The 19362-nt window shown below is 34.3% G+C and overlaps 1 pseudogene across 1 annotated transcript in view; it reads left to right on the top strand.

Annotated features, from left to right (window-relative positions):
- LOC306637632 (myosin-15-like) overlaps positions 1–18937 on the top strand; it is a 51228-nt pseudogene extending 32291 nt beyond the window's left edge. The window contains exons 3-7 of the transcript in view: positions 340–459; positions 1935–2067; positions 15398–15653; positions 17513–17751; positions 18769–18937. The product of the transcript in view is annotated as a myosin-15-like (transcript). The remainder of the gene's footprint in view (positions 1–339; positions 460–1934; positions 2068–15397; positions 15654–17512; positions 17752–18768) is intronic.
- The last annotated feature ends 425 nt before the right edge of the window (positions 18938–19362 follow it).

Genomic DNA, 19362 nt, shown 5'->3' with positions numbered 1-19362 from the left:
TCATCACAGGGTAAATAAATTTTGGAAAAGACATTTAATGTCTCTGCTTTTCAGTTTCCTGATACATATGATAGAGACACTTACACTGGCTTCCCTCTCTATTTCCTTTCAGTCCCTTCCTTCTTAATCAGCATACAATCAAATTATGTTGAACTCTAAAGCACTATGAAAAATGCAAATTATTTTTCCAAGGGCAGGGATGATTGTTTGAACCTTCATTTTTGTTACCAAGAGTTTATGAAAATTGAACATATTTGCAGTAGAGATGGATGTCTGTATCTCATTTTATCTCACTTGACCAGATGAATCATACACTCCTCTGATCCTGTATCCAATTAGATACTGCATTCTGAACCCAGGCACCTTTCCAATGAGCAAATTTGTGAGAAGCATAAAAGCATTCAAAGAACTTTTTGGCTCCTTGTAGACCACACCCAGTACCAATTTGGAGTCACTAATGTAACCAGAAAATTGCAAAGACTGCATTTGGAGAAGAGTATCGAAGGGCATAAAATGTGTGTCTTAAAATATCTGTGGACATTCAATTATGATATAAGGCATTCTTCAGCTCTGATGATCAGATATAATACAAAGCTTCAGTGCTGTTTAACAAGGAAAATTCAATGCTTCTTAAACCTCATTCTTGACTCCTTTTTTTCATAATTTGCTATTTAAGCATTTTGTGCCAAATATGATAGTGAATCAACCTTACAGTGGTAGAAAATATGTGTGCAAATCACAGCAAGAAAAAGGTGAATGAGCTTTCTAGAGTTAACTGTTTTTATGAAACTGATTCATCTACTATATTCCTTTATGCGATACATTTAACAACTTTAATGTCAACCCCAGTATTCAAAATTAAAATTGACCCAAACCAACTTCCTTAAATATGATGATCTAAAATCTACTTGATCTAAGAGACCTACATATTTTGGGAAACCTTTGACTAATAGATTCAGTCTTATCTGGTAGTAAATATCACATTGCTCCTAATGACACCCATATGAGGAATAAATTATTTGAAGGAGAGTAGTAGGATCCAGGGTTGAAGAACTCACAGAAAAAGAACACTGTAGGATGTATTTAGAAAATGTAACATTCAAGTACTGGACACAATTATTTGCTGCTTGTTTCTTACATTGAGTTTTACCAACAGGGCCTTGCTTCCTTTTGTGTCTAGTTATTTTTGCTATATACCACTCATTTAGGTCAGAACTCACATGAGGCAAGTGAGGCTCCTAAGACACACATTTTAAGGGGACATTGACTCTCAGGGTTGTGCAAGTGAAGTTGAGAGACATTCACTTTCAGGGTTGTGTATATTTTAAGAAGACATCCACTCTCAGAATTTTATACAGTGCTTTTAAGAAGGCATTCTAAGTGAGAACCTTACCTTAGTTGTTATTAATTATTCTTGAAAAATATTTATATTGCATCTTTGAGGTCTAAAAGTTCCTCATTTTAGAGCAGGGGTCATGGTCTGCTTTTTAATGTAACCCACTATTTGAAAGTGATTTTACATTTCTAAAGGATTGTTTAAAAATAGTAAATAAGAATATTTTACAGAGATTGTATATGGTCCACAATGCATAGAAATATTTACTCTCTAGCCTTTATAGAAAAATGTTTGTGAGTCTTCCTTCCAGGCACTCTGGAGCACTGCATACCTGGGCCTAGCTGAAAACTTAAACCAGGTTCTGTAAACATTATTAATAAATAAGGGGAAGAATAATGTTTGTTACTAATCAACCAATATAACCGTCGGAGCAAATAAAATATCCTTTGCAAACTTTCTAGCATGTTGATTTTACACATTAAAAACAAGAAATAGGACTGATAAAGTTGTCCCAAAGAATGCTTCAGTAGTTCATAGGGTCATTCAACAGACATTTATTGAATATCTATGAGTGAAAATAATATCTGACTAATTTTAGGTATTTTTTAAAGCTGGTTTTCTGGGCCAATTGGAAGAAATAAGAGATGAGAGACTAAAGTCTTTACATCATTCCAAGCCAGAGCTACAGGCAAACTGATATGAACCAAATTCCAGAAGATTCAGGAAGAAAGGTATTATATCTCTTCCCTACATCCCCAACACTACAGTGATTGTTGTAAACAATGTGACATTATCTCATTGCCTTACAATAGGCTACACTGCTTAGGCTGAGTCTTAAATTTCTTTTAATCATTACATCAGAAAAAGAGTGAAGGACTTCATTGCCTATCCAAACAAGTATAATTGTAATTCAGATATTTCCATTGCTTCTAGCTTTCCATTGGGGAGGGATTGTTTAGAAGTGTGGACTTCCAAAGGTGTTGTGACTTATAATTTATAACAGAAGCAGACATGCAAAGGCCTGCACATCCATTCCACAGCCAACTCTCTAGAGAAGCCAGCTTCAAAGTGGGTAGGTGTTATGACCACTTCATTGCCTTCTCTTGGTCAGAAACTGTGGCTCTTTGTGACATGTAATCATAACTTACTTTGTTTCAGGCAGGTTCAGTTAGGGACATTTATCCTTACATTTGGACATTTTGGTATTGGTTTTGTCTATTATTTTGTAGAATCATGGAAAGCTAGCAAAATCTCTAAACAAAGGGATCATGAGCACAGATTCTGCAGTGGTTATGTTATCTTTTTCCTAGCATAGTTTATTTTCTAGAGAGAAGTTCACAGGTCTTGGTATAAGCAATTACAATTTGTTAATTTCATCTGTTTGCCCAAAGAAGGCAACATCTAAAGGTCTTCTGTGACTCTCACCTAGTGGTCAGTGTGGTATGGGAGTTCAGGGATCAGGGAATATGACTTAAACCCAGTTATATAAACTTGAATAAAGCTCTCAATTTCCCCATGTTTTACTTTCTTTATCTCTAAAATGAAGATATTATGATTCATTCATTTTAAATTGTGACTTCAAAAACTATTATGGAATATTTCAAACCCACTAAAAATACAGAAAGTATGATAATACATGCTCATGGAGCCTGAATCAAGGAATATCAATTCTTACCATTTTTTTTTCCTGTAATTGCTGACAAATTAAAAAAATTAACTGACACGGTTGTAGCCCCTGTGTATTTCTCCCTTTATTCCAGTCCTCTCCCTCCATCTCCAGAGCCTGAATTTATGGTAATCATTCCACATTTCATGTGTAAATAATAGAAAGATGTGTTTTCTTATATTAAATTAGATATACAGACATCTTTAATGGTGACATGATTTTGCAAGTTTTTGTCTTCATGTGAATAATCTTTATGTATTATACTGAAGTTTATCTCTTATACTCAGTATTGTTCTTTAAATTATATCAGTGATGATAAATTTAGGTCTAGACTATTGATTTTTAACAGATACATAGTATTCCATTATTTGAGTATATCACAGTTTATCCGTTTTCCAGCTGAAACAAATTTATGTTATTTCCAATTTTTTACTGTCCCAAATAGTTCTCCAGTGACATTTTTATATTGTCTCCCCATGTATATATGAAAGAGTTTCTTGAGGATGGCATAATAAAATGTTCAATTCTGTGATAACGGTTTATGAACAGCAGTTCATCCACGACACACACTTAGAGTAGCAATTCTGTAGGACATGAATTAGTAGATTATAAGTTACATGCAATTTCTTCTGTATTTTATTTTATTGATTCATTTTAGTTATGCATGACAGTAGAATCCATTTTGATATAAATATACAAGCATGAAATATATCTTATTCTAATTAGGACCCAAGTACATCTCCTTATCTTTCTCTTTCTCTACCTCCTGCACCCTTCCCTCTATTGATCTTTCTGCCATTTACCCATAATTATTTTTATTTTTTAAAATTAATTTCTTGTGGGTATACACAATGGTGAGATTCTACACAATTCATAATAGCTAAGATATAGAGTCAATCTGGGTGCACTTCAACAGATGAATGGATAAAGAAAATATGGTACATATACACAACGGAGTATTACTCAGTCTTAAAGATGAATGACTTTTTATGACATTTGACAATAAAGGGTTTGAACTGGAGATTATCATGCTAAGTGAAATAAGTCAATCCCCTAAATCCAAAAGTTGAATGTTTTCTCTAATATATGGAAGTTAACCCACTGTAAGCACGGGGTGGGGAGGGGAAGAATAGAAGTTCAGTGGATTAGACAAAGTGGAATGAAGGGAAGGGAGGGGGGATAGGAAAAGGAAAGAGAGTGGAATGACTTAGACATAACTTCCATATGTACATACATGAATACATGCAATTTCAACTTTGTAAGATATTGTCAAGATGTTTTTCAATTTACTCTCCACCAGTAGGTGTAAGAGTCCCAGTGACCCATATTCTCATCAACTTGTGGTATTTTATACTTTAAAAACTTTTGCCACATGTGATATTTCTGACACTGGGGAAAACTTTAAAGAATGATATTCTTCTGAAGAGTTTTTTAAAAAATGTTTGTTGTAGGGGGAACATTCTGTTTTCTTTTTTAAAGCATTTTCATGATGAAAATGATTAAGTTCTTTACTTGCATCTATTGAAATAATCAGATGGTTTTTCTGAATTAATTGAAATGTGTTAAATTTTAATAACTTTTAAAAAATATTCAACCCTTTTTGGTTCACATTGATGAGTTTTGTTGTAATGTTATAAAATTTTTGAATCAATATTCATAAATGATTTGTCTGTATTTTAATTTTTTTCTGCTGTATTATCTCATTTTGATCATTATTCTAACCTTCACAAAAGTGTTGGAGAATGTTTTCTCTTTTAAAAACATGAAACATTTTATTGCAATAACCTGGTCCTTGAATATTTGATATAATTTGCCAATAAACCATAGGAATATGGTATTTTTTTGTGTGATACATTTCACAATTTTGATTCAGTTTACTTTAAGTTTCTAGACCTATTGAGACTTTATTATTTCTTGAATTAATTTAGGTAAATTTTCTTTTTTAAAAAAAAATTATAATTTTTTCCAAATTTTCCAATTGATTATGATTTTTAAGTCTCTACTGCATCTATAATTATATTCCCAGGGAGTAATCCTCAATTGTTCCTGGACTCTTACAATACTTGTACCTTTTTTCCTTATTCTTGATCATTCATGGTACATGTTTAGTCTATTTGTGTGTGGTAAGAAAATTTAAGATCTACTGTGTTAGCATAAGTCCAGTATACAACATAGCATTTGTTAACTATTGTAACCACCATTTATATTAGTGCTCAAGAACTTATTCATCCTACCTTGCAGAAAGTTATTGCTCTTTGATCAATATCTCCCCATTTTTCCCACTCACTGGCCTTCAATAACCACCATCCTATTTATATGAGTTTGACATTTTTATATACCACACCTAAGTGAGATAATGCAGTATCTGTCTTTTGGTGCCTGAATTATTTCACTTTGTATGGTGTCTTCAAGTTTCATCTATGTTGATACAAATGCCAGTACTTTCTTCTTTTTAAAGACTGGATAATATTTCATTTTTTGTGTGTATTACATTTTATTTATTCACCCATTGATAGACACAGGTTGATTCCATATCTTGGTTATTATGAGTAGTGTTGCAGTGAACATGGTAGAGCATATATCTCTTTCAGATACTTATTTCATTTTCCTTGAATATATATCCAGAAGTGGGATTGCTGGCACATGTCATAATTCTATGTGTAATTATTTGAGGAATCACCATACAGTTTTCCTTAATGGTTGTACCAGTTTGCATTCCCAAGTGTACAGGTGTTCCCTTTATTTCAGATACTTGTTTACATTTATAGGTGTGAATTGATATTTCTCTGTGGTTTTGATTTGCATTACCAGATGACTAGTGATGTTGAGCAATTTTTCATATGCCTGTTGGCTATTTGTATGTCTTTTAAGAAATGCTTTCAGGTCCTTTGATTACTTTTAAATGGACTTATTCATTTCTGTGCTATTGAGATTTTTAGTTCCTTGATATTTTGTGAACTAGATCACTATCAGATGGCTGGTTTGCAAATATTTGCTCCCATTCCACAGATTGTCTCTTCATTCTGCTGATGGTTATCTACGCTGTACAGAAGCTTTTTAAATTAAAGTGATCCCATTTGTTCATTTTTGCTTGTGTTGTCTGTGCTTCTGTGGTCATATAAAAAATTTGTTGCCCAGACCAAAGTCAAGAAGCTTTTCCCCTGTGTTTTCTTCTTGTTTTAGGTCTTCCTTTGAAGTCTTCTATTTATTTTAAGTTGATATTTGCATATGGTGTGATATAAGGGCACATTTATTCTTCTGTGTGGGCATAACCACTTTATCAACAACTATCCTTTGAGAACTGTCCTTTATACATTGTATATTCTTATAACCTTTGCCAAAGATCAGTTGGCCATAAGAGCAAAGAATTACTTCTGAGCTCCCTATTGAATTCCTTTGGTTAATATGTTTTTACACCACTATCATGCTGTATTGTTTACTATAGTTTTGTATTATATTTTGAAATCAGGTAATATGATTCCTCCAGATATATTTGTTTTGCTCAAAATTGCTTTTGTTATTTAGGTCCTTTTGTTATTCCATAAGAATTTCAGAGTCCTTTTTTCTATTTCTGTGATAAATGCTTTTGGGATTTTGATAGGGTTTATATCAAATCTCTAGATCACTTTGGGTAGCATGAACATTTTAACAATATTAATTCTTCCAATTAATAAACATGGAGTATTTTTATATTAGTATCATATTTAATTTCTTCCACTTATGGTTTAATATTCATTATACAGACATCTTACCTCATTGGTCATATTTATTACTAAGTATTTTATTTTACTTTTTGATTCTATTGTGAATGGGATTGTTTTCTTGATTTGATAGTTCATTATTAATGTTCGAAATTGCTACTAATTTTTGCATGTTGATTTTATATCCTGCACTTCAGTGCACTTCATGCTATAACAGTTTTTTGGTGAAATCTTTAGCATTTTATGCTCATAAGATCATATCATGTGCAACAGAGATCCCTTTTCTTATTTAGATACCTATGTTTTCTTTTTTCTGCTTAATATTCTAGCAAGAACTTTCCCTACTATATTAAATAGAAATAGAGCAGGCATCTTTGTCTTCTTCCTGATCTTAGAGTGAAAGTTTTAGTTTTTTTTTTTTTTATCACTTTGTATTATTCTGTGTGCTTGTTATACAATAGCCTTCATATGGCAAGGAGCTTTTTTTATGCTTAATTTTCTGATAGTATTTTTTATCATGAAAGAATATTGAATGTTTTCAAATTCTTTTGTTGCATTTATTTTGATGACTATGTAATTTTTATCTTTCATTCTGGTCATAATGTAATGTCCTGTGGTATGGTTATGTGTCCCAGAATTCAAGTGTTAGAAACTTAATTCCCAGAGTCACAGGTTAATTCTTTATGGAGGTAGAGACTTGCTATCTAATTAGATTAAGACATGAGAGTGGGGATGTCATGATGGCATTAGTGGTTTCATAAGAAGAGGAAGAGAAACCTGAGTTGCCTGCTTATTCTGTATTGCTATGTCATGCCCTCCACCATGTTGTGATACCAACAAGAAAGCTCTTATAGTATCAAATGTTAGTGTCATGCTTTTGGACTTCTCAGCCTCCAGAGTCATAAGCTAAATAAGTCTGTGGTTTTTGATTCCCAATTTGTGGCATTCAGTTGTAGCAACATAAAATGGAATAAGAAATGGTATATCACGTTACCAATTTGTTTATGTTGAATCATCCTTGCATCCTAGAAGCCAATCTCAATTATTCATGGTATGTCTGTTTTTATTCCTGTACCATTATGTTTTTGTTACTATACTTCTGTAGTGTGTTTTAAAATCATGTATCATGATGCCTCCAGCATTGTTCTTTTTGCTCACGTTTTCTTCGGCAATTCAGGGTCTTTTCTGCTTCCAGATAAATTCCAGGATTGTTTTTCCTTGTTCTGTGAAGAATATCATTGGTATTTTGATGGGAATTGCATAGAATTTGTAGATTGCTTTCAGTAGTATAGCCATTTAAAAAATATTAAATCTCTCAGTCATGAACATGGGAGTTCTTTCCATCTTCTAGTGTCTTCTTCAGTTTCTTTTTTTAGGTTTTTAATTTTCATTGTAGAAGTCTTTTACCTCCTTGGTTAGGTTTATTCCTAGTTTTTTAAGGCTATGATGAATAGCATTGATTTCTTTCTCAGAAGTTCATTATTTGTGTATAGAAAATATACTGAGTTTTGTATATTGACTTTGTATCCTGCTGTTTTACTGATTTTATTAGTTCTAAGAATTTTTTTGTTTTTTGTAGTCTTTAGATTTCTAAGTCCAGATTCATATAATCTGCAAGCAAGGATAAATTGACTTCCTTTTTTCCTATTTGTATCACTTTCATTTCTTTCTCTTGTCTAATTGCTCCAAATAAAATTTCAAGTACTATATTGATTAAGAGGGGTAAGAATGAACAGCCTTGTCTTACTCCTGATTTTAGAGAAAATGCTTTCAGTTTCCTCATTCAGTATCATGTTATCGTTTTGTTCATGTATAGTCTTTATTATGTTGAAGTATGATAATTTTTACCTAATTTATTTAGGACTTTTATCATAAAGGGATGGTGAATTTCATCAAAGACCTTTTCTACATCTCTTGAAATGTTCATGTGATTTTTATCCTTAATTCTATTTATGTGTTGTATTATATTTATTAATTTGTATATTTTGAACCATGCTGGTATTCTGAAATGAATCCAACTTGATTATGGTGTATGATGTTTTTAGTGTACTGTTGAATTTGACTTGCAAGTATTTTATTGATGGTGTATGATGTTTTTAGTGTACTGTTGAATTTGACTTGCAAGTATTTTATTGATGGTGTATGATGTTTTTAGTGTACTGTTGAATTTGACTTTCAAGTATTTTATTGATGGTGTATGATGTTTTTAGTGTACTGTTGAATTTGATTTGCAAGTATTTTATTGACCCATCCATAGTCATCAAGGATGTTGGTCTATAGCTTTGTTTTTGTATCATTTTGAAATTTTGGTATCAGGGTAATACTGGTTTCATAGAATGAGTTTGAAAGGTTTCCTTCTATTTCTATTTTACAGAATTGTTTGAGCAGAATTAGCATTAGTTCTTCTTTAAAAGTCTGGCAAAATTCAACAGTGAATTTATCTAATCCCAGGCTTTTATTTGTTGCAAGACTTTTTTTTATAAAATTCTTCAATCTCATTGCTTGTAATTAATATATTTTTAGACTTTTTATATACTAATGTTTCAATTTTAGCAAGTCATGTGTGTCCATAAATGTGCCCATTTCTCCTAAATTTTTATGTTTATTGACATATAATTTTTCAAAATATTCTTTATAAGTCTATGAATTTCAGTAATATCTGTTGTTAATATTCCCCTTTTCATTCCTAAGTGTATGAAATTGGTCTTCTCTTTCTTAGTTTTGGTTAGTTTAGTGAAGGTCTTGTCAATTGTGTTTCTTTTTTCAGAGAACCAACTCTTTATTTCATTGATTCTTTGTATTATTCTTTTAGTCTATTTATTTTTGCCAGGATCCATATTTTTTCTTTCTTCCTACTGATTTTGGGTTGTTTGTTTTTGTTTTCTAAGACTTTGTAGTGGCTCATTATGTCATTTATTTAAGATCTCTATTTCTCGATGTAGGCACTTACTGCTGTAAACTCTCTTCTTAGTACTGTTTGCTGTATTCCACAGATTTTGGTATTGTGTGTTTCCATTTTAGTTTGATTCAGGAATTTTAAAAATGTCTCCTCTTATTACTTCAATAGCCCACTGTTTTTTCAAAAGTGTGTTGTTCAATCTCCATTTGTTGTATAATTTTTGTAGTTTCTTTTGCTGTTGATTTCTAATTTCATTCCACTATGATCTGATAAAGCATAAGAAATTACATCATTTAAAAAATTGTTGAGCTTTATGATCTATTTTGGGAAAAGTTCCTTGTGCTGATGAAAAGAATATATATTCTGCAGCTGTTGGATAGAATATTCTGTAGATGTCTACTAAGTTTATTTGATCTATAGTGTAATTTAACTCTGGTGTTTGTTGATTTTTTTTTTTTTTGGTGGTGGGGAATCTGGATGATCTATTTATTGGTGAGAGTGGGATATTGAAATAACCCAGCATTATTGTGTTGGTGTCCATCTCTTCCTTTATATGTTTTGTTTTATAAAATTGAATATTCCAACATTCGGTGAATATGTATTTGTAATTGTTGTCTTTCTGATAAAGTGTTTCCTTTAGGAACGTGTAATAACTTTTTCTTTTCTAATTGATATGACTTAAAGTCTATTTCATCAGATATGAGTCTAGCTTCCTCTGCTTGCATTTAGAGTCCATTTGCTTGGAATGCTGTTTTACATCTTTTCCTTCTCAGATTGTGAGACTTTGCTCATGAGTTTCATGGAGGCAGCATATTGTTGGATCTTTTTTATAGTCCAATCAGTCAATTTACATCTTTTAATTAGAGAATTAAAGTATGTACTTTTTCCTAACATTTTGTTTTTTCTTTTGGTTGTTTTTATTTCTTTCTCTATTACATCTTAGAAGTTTAATGGTTTCTATATTAATAATGTTTGATATTTCCCTAATTCTAACTTGTTGATCTATTCCTCTAATGATATGTATTTCTTCCTGTGTTCTAGTGATTGTGTTTAATCTCTCTTTCTCTTTTGGGTGTTGTGTTGCCTTAAGTATCTTTTGTATTGATGGTTTAGTGGTCACAAATTCTCTTAGTTTTAGTCCTTGTGGAAGACCTTTCATTCTTCAATTCAGAAGGATAACTTTTCTAAGTATAGTAATCTAGGTGGGTATTACGTTTTTCAGAACTTGAATTACATCATTACATGCTTTTCTACCTCTAGAATTTATTCTGAGAAATCTGCTATTATTTTGATGTGTTTTCACTTAAATGTGACTTTTATTTTCACCCTTGCAGCTTTAAATATTCTTTTTTTGCTTTGTATTTTGGCAGTTTAGTTATAATTTTTTTTCCTCCAGTGATGTCTATTTGGGCTTCTAAATACCTCTACCTGGATATCCATATCTTTCCCCAAATTTGGGAAATTTTCTGCTGTTATTTTACTGAATAGTTATTTCATGTTTTCAACTTTATCTATACTTCTGTTTCATCTTTTAGTGGTGTCCCCAGATCACGTATGTTCTGTTCGGTTTTTCTTTTTATTTTGTTTTATTTTTTAGTATTCAGGATTGAATCTAGGGGTACTTTATGACTGAGATACATCCTGAACACTTTTCTTACTTTTAAAATTTAAGATAGGGTCTAGCTAAGTTGATTAGGACCTTATTAAGTTGCTGAGGCTGGCTTCAAACTTGTGAGTCTCCTGAATTACTTGGATTACAGACATGTATCACTGCCCCCAACTGTACTCATTTTTCTTTATTACTGTCTAAATTTCATAATTCCTCTACATTGTCATTAAGCCCTTATATTTTTTCTTCTACTTGATCTAGTCTATTGGTAAGGATTTTAACTGTTTTAAATCTAATTTATTGAGTTTTTCATTTCCAAAATTTTTTTCAAAATTTCTCTTTATTAAATTGCTCATTCATATCCCACATTATCTTCCTTATTAACACAATCATTTATTTGTATTCTCTTAGAATTCATTGAACTTTTAAAAAATCATTGTTTAAAATTCTTTGTCAAGCATTTCATCCACTTTGTTATCTTTGTAATCAGTTACCAGATATTATAAGCTTTAAAATGTTTCACATTTTATTTTTTTTCATAGTTCTTGTGTTTTTATCTTGAGACTGGGATGAATATTTCTTCCACTTTTATGTGATGGACTTTTTAGTAAGCACCCTTCTCATAATGATGTGCCCTGGGATACTGATTTGTTACACAGTGTTTAGTTTAATTCCAGTTAGACTTCACAATATGGTTTTCCTGTGACTTCTTTTGTGGCGATTAGTAGATTTTGATACAGTGGATACTATGTCAGATTCTGAGGGACCTGCTTTCTCTCTGGGTCTTACAAGATGTGAGAGTCCCTCTAGTCATTCAGGCAGGTATGGTTGAATATCTGACAGCAGAATATATGGGGTGCACACTCTGTGGTTACTCTTTTGGTCTTGTCAGCAGTGTGAGGTCTGATGGAGTTTGGGAGTGACCTATACCAATGTTCCTTATATATGTGGCATCCATAACCATTATTATTTCTCTCTACTGTTGCTGTGGGAGTAAATGTCCAGAAGTGGAACTTCAACCTCCCCTGAAATGTGCCTGCTAGGGACAAAGTCAATGGCTATGGGCTTTAATTTTCCTTACTCTGTAAGTTGAAATATCTGCCAAGATGCAAATAGGGCTAGGTCATGGCTAGTAAGGTGCAGTTATTCTGAGCTTGGTTGCACCTTACCAGCCATGACATATATAGAATAAAGTGAAAGTCTTAAAATGAATAAAAATAAAACTAATAAAAATTAATTTAAAATGAAAAGAAAAATAAAAGTGAAAAAAGAAGAAATATTAAAAACTTGAAACACAAAGAAAAGGGGGAGAGCAGAAGAAAGATTAAAAAAAGTAAAAAAACACAAGAAAAGGAAAAAGTGAAAAATTAGAAATGAAAAAAATTAAATATTAAATGGAAAAGAAAAGAAAGTATACAAACCAAAGTAGCCATAATGAAAAAACCAGTAATAACAAGTATAATTTTATTTCTATGCAGGTGCTCGAATGCAAAGGCAATAGTGAATTTTCACATCCTTTGTCTGTCAGAGTTTCTTTGTTTTATTAGCCTGTCTGTCCTTGGAGACAGCAAAGCCTGGGAGTTATTCACCCATTTCTTCTTTCTTTTGCAGTGTTCACCAGGTGATCACTTGGTTTATAACTGGCATTAGTGGGAATACCTCTCAACTGCCTTTCATGCCAGGGATGAGATAGGGTAGAAGTCAGAGCTTCCAAGGCAAAGATTTACTCTGAAGTTATTTGGACCATGTACTATGAGAGCAGGGCAGATGTCAATGTCACTAAGCCAGCACTGAATGTGGACCTCATCTGGTACACGTTCCTTTCAGTGCTCTTTGTGCTGTGCTCCCAAAGGACAGTGCTGATGTTAGACACTGCAGTGTCGAGACCTTCAGCACCTTTTTTACTGTGTACTCTGAGTGCAGGAAGAAGCTACAGAATCCCAGCTTTCTGTGCTGAGGTGCAGAGGAAAAGGGTGGCAGATGGTGTGCTGCAGTCCATGATGCTGGTGTTCCTGGACTTAGCTCCCACGTGAACTCACAGGTGACTGCTCATTCCACCAGACTTCTGAAGTTAGCCTCAGAAGCTCTTTCCGGGGAAATGTCCTCCATTTCTTTATGCACCATAGTCTTGTTTTCCACCACATAGAATTCTCAGTGGGTTTGTGTCAGAGGCTCTGTAGCCAAACTGATTCTCAAGGCAGCTGCCTGCTGAGTCAGGGTAGTGATATTGCTGTGGAGACTCAGAGACAGGAAAATGCAGGGGCCTTTGACTCCTGATGTAATAAGTTCAGACTAGACCTCAAGATTTCTTTCTGCTATAGCACTGTGATAATATGCTTGGAAGTGTAGAGCACTTCTTGAGAACCAGTTTGCTAAGCAGGTTTACGGTCTGGTTAGACTATACATCTGCAAGGTGCCAATTCCTGTGCTAGTAATGCTCACTGGCTCTCTTTTCTTTCACATCTACCCTGCTCTCTGCTGTGCTTCCGTGTCTTCAGTGCTGGAGTGCTCTATTTCACTTCTATTCCACTACCTAAGATCTCAGAGTTTCTGCAACTCTGTCTGCTGTTGACCTTCAGCATTCTTCACAGACACCCACTTGAGGTGCGGTTGCTCTTCAATTGTTTTGATTCTATCTTATGGAGAAGTAGGAGGGTACTGCGTGCCTCTAATCTGCCACCTTGAATTCCTTTTCTGGAGATTTATTTATTGTTTATTGTATGTTCTTGACTTTTCATGTTTCTTGTAGCTTTGCATTTGTACCTACACATTTGAAAAAACAACATCCCTTCCTGTATTCAAAGGCTAGGTTTGACTGGGAAAGAACTTCAGCAGATATGCTGGCTAGAAATCTTAGGTCATATTTTTCCAAGTTGCCTCATGTGTCCACTTTTTTTTTTTTCCATTCATTTCAAGACCTTGTAATTTCTTGGTCCCTGTGTGTGATTTTTGTCAGATCAGAGATCTCCACCTTTTTAGGGTTCAGAACTAGAGCTTAATTTTTTTCTTTGTTGGTATCATGTTTTCCTGATTATTCATGATCCTTGTGACATTGTATTGGTGTCTGCACAAATGAAAAAAATATATACCTATTCCGTTCTTCACAGGCTGGCTTCAGCTGGAAAAACCTTCACTAGTGATCTTAGTTAGACATTCTGAGCAGGTCAGTTGATTGTGTTGAATGTGTGTGATTGCTCCTGGAATCCTAGGTCGTAGTAACCTTGTGCCAGTTTTACTGCTCAGTCACCAGTACCTGGGTATTTGAGGGTGAGCCAGGATATAGTATCCACTGGGACAGGCTGAGAGCTTGGGTTTGCATGGTTTACAAGTTTTTGTAGTTGAGCCCATGGTTATGAACCTGGAACCTGGAATTGTGGAGGTTGCTTTGCTGCCTAATTTTATTGTGGTAGACCTAATACCCAGATCCATAGGGGCAAACCTGGAACCTGGGTGCTTGGGGCCAAGCCTGCATTATGGAGCAGCATACATGGTCTGGCATTGGTGTGTGCCCTGCACATGGAACTGTAAGGGCTATCCTGGAACATGGGGCCATGTGGTTAACCTTGACCCTGGAGTTGTGGGGTTTACTCTTCTTAGAACCCTAGAATTATTTTTCAACTGCTTCATTATTTCACTAATGATTTCAATTATTGTGTTTTTCAGTTTTATGCATTCTATTTAGTTTCCTTTCAAATATAGATGTTCCTCCACTGACAATGGGGTTACTATGGGTAGATACTTTACGTCCTCCTTTTCATTAAGGGTGTAAATCTTTGAAGGTCTCTGCCTTGCCTCTCTATTTTTATTAATAGGAAAATACAAACCATCACAATACCAAGACTGGGTGCTCCAACCATGACTATAACCAAACTATGTATGGATCTACCTATTGCTAAGGTTTTTGGCTTTCCCTGAATTTCTTATTATCTTTCAGTCTGATCCCTCATTTAAAAGATATTTGTGGTGTGAGTTTTTCAGGACCTCTAGTACACAATGCTGCTAACCCCAGAAATCCTTCATAGAATTTTTGTCAGAATCAAATGACAACCCAAATACAGAGATGCATTAAACACAAATGAAAATGTGTTATAATCTTATAAAGGTATACTTATTAAGGATTTTTATTATGTAAATGCATTCCTATAATTTGGTTAACTTACTATTCTCTTCTTCACTCTTGATCTAGGGATGGATTTCTTTTGATCCAATGAAACACAAGAGCTTTCATGATTGTTGTGAACTGGTCTTGCTTGAAGCTGTTCTTCAAGATCAAGCCTATTGTTAAATCTAAGGGAGAGGGGTAGGAGGTAGCTGGGCTGAAGGAAGAGTATGCACAACTGCAGAGAGCCTTGGAGAATTCAGAGTCTCAGACAGAGGAACTGAAAGCAAAGCCAGTTTCCCTCATCTAGGAAAAGCATGACCTGCTTCTTCAGCTGCAGGCTGTGAGTGGTTCCACCACTTGGTCTTTACATCCAGGTTGTAATTAGACTCACTTGTTTTACTGGCTGTGTGGACTTGAAAAACAAAAAACACAAAACAGAAGCATGATCTTTTGGAATAACACAGGCTGCCATCAAACATAAACAATAGGAACACTTAAAAAAAACACCCTGTTTCATAATGAAGTAATTCCATTGGCAATTTCTCTTTGAAAAGGAGAGAAACTCTGATTTGTGTTTACTGTGTAACAGCACCATAATCTATCATGCAGCCAGAAAGTTCTGGACATTAACTAAGAGTGACCAATCAGCAAATCAGCAGGCAGGATTTTAGCAGGTTCTGAGAAAAACTTGACTGATGTCTTCAAGATTATTGCAGTGTACTCCAAGTTATATATACTGCTTTATATACTTCTTTCTTAGTCCAAATCATTATCACTAATGAGCTGAGTTCTTAAGAGAACAGTTCTCAAACTTTAGTTTGTAGCAATTACATTTGTGAAGTATTAAAAAATGAAAAGAAGAAATGTCTAGATTCCACTCAAATATTTTGATTAAGCAGACCATGTGTGGGTCTAAGAATCTATATGAGTGATTCTGATATTCAATCAGGTCTTAAAGAAATCATGTTGCTTCCATGATGAGCAACCTTCGGATCCTGCAATATGTACATTTTAGACTTCTAACTACTAGTTTTTGTAATCAAGTCTCCATCTCCAATCTGATGCCTATGTGCCATTATCCACTCCCTTTCACATCCTTCTTTAATCACCTGGAACACGTGGTTCCAAAATCTCTTAAAAGGTAGAATTGAAACATTATCTTTACTACGCTCTCTATTCCACTTAGCACAGTACTAAGTTGAATAATACTACATTTAAATAGTTATTTTTAGAGTTTTCTTGTTTTCTTTAAGCTGTGAAAACAGAAAACTTGGTGCTTTTAGAATGGTCCAAACTATTTATTTTTTTATTTTGGGCTGTGCCAGTGTCCCAAAGACCATATTTCATGTAAGATTTTATGCCAAAACCCACATTTCTGAGACATATTTAACATAAAAGCAAATTGTGAAATCTAGTTGTTTACAAGTAACCTTATGAATTCTAAATTCAGCCTATGTATAAAAACTACCCAACAGCTGAATTATATATAAATTATATATATATATACACATATATATGCATATATATTCATACATATTAAACAAGTCCATTAGGGCATTTATCAAATAATATAAATATTAAGAACATTTATCCTTAAAAACCATATTTCAAGCTGGGCATGGTGGTACATGCCTATAATCACAGAGGCTGGGGAGGCTGACACAGGAGGATGGAAAGTTCAAAGCCAGCCTCATCAACTTAGCGAGACCCTGACTCAAAATAAAAAATAAAAAGGGCTGGGGATGTGGCTCAGTTGTTGAAAGCTCCTGGGTTCAATTCCCAGTACCAACAAAACAACCAACCACAAAAACCTCCCATATTCTAAGTGGGTATCAACTTCAAAGTATGTGCCTACATCATCAATTCCAGAAGCTGTGATTTAAGCTGCACATCACTGATCATTGGAGGCATGCGAGCTCCTTTAGGCCACAGGATTCTATTAAGTGCTTTAGAAGAGGTCATTTAATCTACTGAATGGGTCTGAAAGATGGAAATTGCCTCCAAACACAAGCAGCTGCTCCACTTCTCAACAACAGCATCAGGGACCTGGGAATATTATTTCAGCTGCCTAGGAAAGGTAGGTGAAAGTGCTGGGCGGAGGGCAGGCAATTATCTCTTTGCTATGTGTTAAGCAGCATTTTCGCCTAACTGATAAATTACTTCCAGCTGTTGGCAACAATTTTCTCCTCATCATGGCAGGAGCGAGAGACCCTGGCAAATGTTGAAGAGCAGTGCGAGTCGCTGATTAAATCCTAGATCCAGCTGGAGGCCAGAGTCTAGGAGCCGTCTGGGTGGAGGAAGAAGAGGAGATAAATTCTGCACTGACTGCCAGGGGGCGGAAACTCGAAGATGAATGTTCTGAGTTGAAGAAAGAAATCGATGACCTGGAAACAATATTAGCGAAGTCAGAGACAGAGAAGCGTGCTTCAGAGAGCAGGGTTAAGATGTTAAGAAGGCCTAGATACCTGGATTTCACTCCCAGATCAGGCTTTGGTACCAGAAATGTGCTGTGTTTAAGTTAATTAACACAGTGACCTGCAACTTTACAGTGGTGGGTGCCAGAACCCAAATAAAATGAAGACTCTGATGAAATATGTTATCCCAAGGCAAACTTGCTGTTCAGATTTACAGAACCCCAGGTAATCTACCACATGGAATGTTTTCATTTGTTTCATAATGCATGTAAAATCTGATTGGGCAAAATGGTTTCACAGGACCTCTAAGTATCTCTTTTGGACAAGTAGCAAACATAATGTGGTTTAATAAAAAATGATTTGGAACATGTTTGTATTCCTACCTCTGCTAATGATTTGGAGATGGACCTTGAAGGCTTAGCTTAAATTTCAGTTAAGGACTTTGGCTTTTGCACCTATTTGTGAATTGACATTAGTGAGGAGTCTTTATCAATCTTTGATAATAATCTCCAAACAATGATAATAATAATATTTGATAATGATCTCCAAAGTGAAACTGTTATTTTGATGATTAAAAAGCAGTTCTTGCTTCTGTTGATCATCTTTCATCAAAAGCACATGTGCTAGATATTGCTAAATTCCATTTTCACATGTGCTATTTCTTTTCTCAGACATTGAGGCACAACATGATCAGTGCATGCCCCTTGAATCTTCAAAAGAAAGCTCAGTTACCTTTAGTGGTAGTGTTCTTGCTTTACAATAATTTGATACTCTGTAAATTGTTCATCCAATAAGCAATATTGATAATATTTGACCAGAACACTTCATTTCCTGACCGTGTCAGATAATAGATCAGGTTTTGCTGCTGAAGGAAAAGGGGAATTCAGTTTTAAAAAGTATATCATTAATTTAGTTAAATGAAACTCGATGACATTGGATACCTCATGAGTTTTTGGACTATCAAAAGAAGAAGACTGTTAGTTCTATGCCCAACTTTCTAGTTTTGACTCTAATGAAGCTCTGTTTGTGTTTGTCCCATAGGTCAAGAACTTGACTGGGGAGGTGGAATCTCTAAATGAGAAAAATCAGCAAACTTAATAGAGCAATCAGTGCTTTGCAGGAGGTATATCAGCAGATGCAGAATTGCCTGCACATGGCAGAGGAGAAACTGAGCAACCTAAGAAAATCTGAACTTGGAACACCACATTGATGAGGTAAGTAATGCTGGATGTAGCTAGTTAGTAATCTGTGTACATACATACCTACTTTTAATTTTTACTTAATTTATCATTTTTTGTTCTTTTTATATGTACATGACATTGGAGGATATTTTGACATATACATACGTGGAGTGTATCTTATTCTAATTAGGACCACACTCCTGGGGTTGTACATGATGTGTTGTTTCACTGTGGTATATTCATACATGAACATAGGAAAGTTATGTCCAATTCATTTCACTGTCTTTCCCATTCTCATCCCCTCTCCCTTCCAATGATTCTACTTTATCCAATCCACTGAACTTTTATTCCTCTCTTCCCACCCCTTTTTGGGTGTTAGCTTTCACATATCAGAGAGCACGTTTGATCTTTGTTTTTTTGTGATTGGCTCATTTCACTTAATATGATAGTCTCC

Source organism: Sciurus vulgaris (assembly GCF_902686455.1).
Source record: "Sciurus vulgaris genome assembly, chromosome: 10".
Taxonomy (NCBI): domain Eukaryota; kingdom Metazoa; phylum Chordata; class Mammalia; order Rodentia; family Sciuridae; genus Sciurus; species Sciurus vulgaris.
This window is presented reverse-complemented; position numbering and strand designations above follow the sequence as displayed.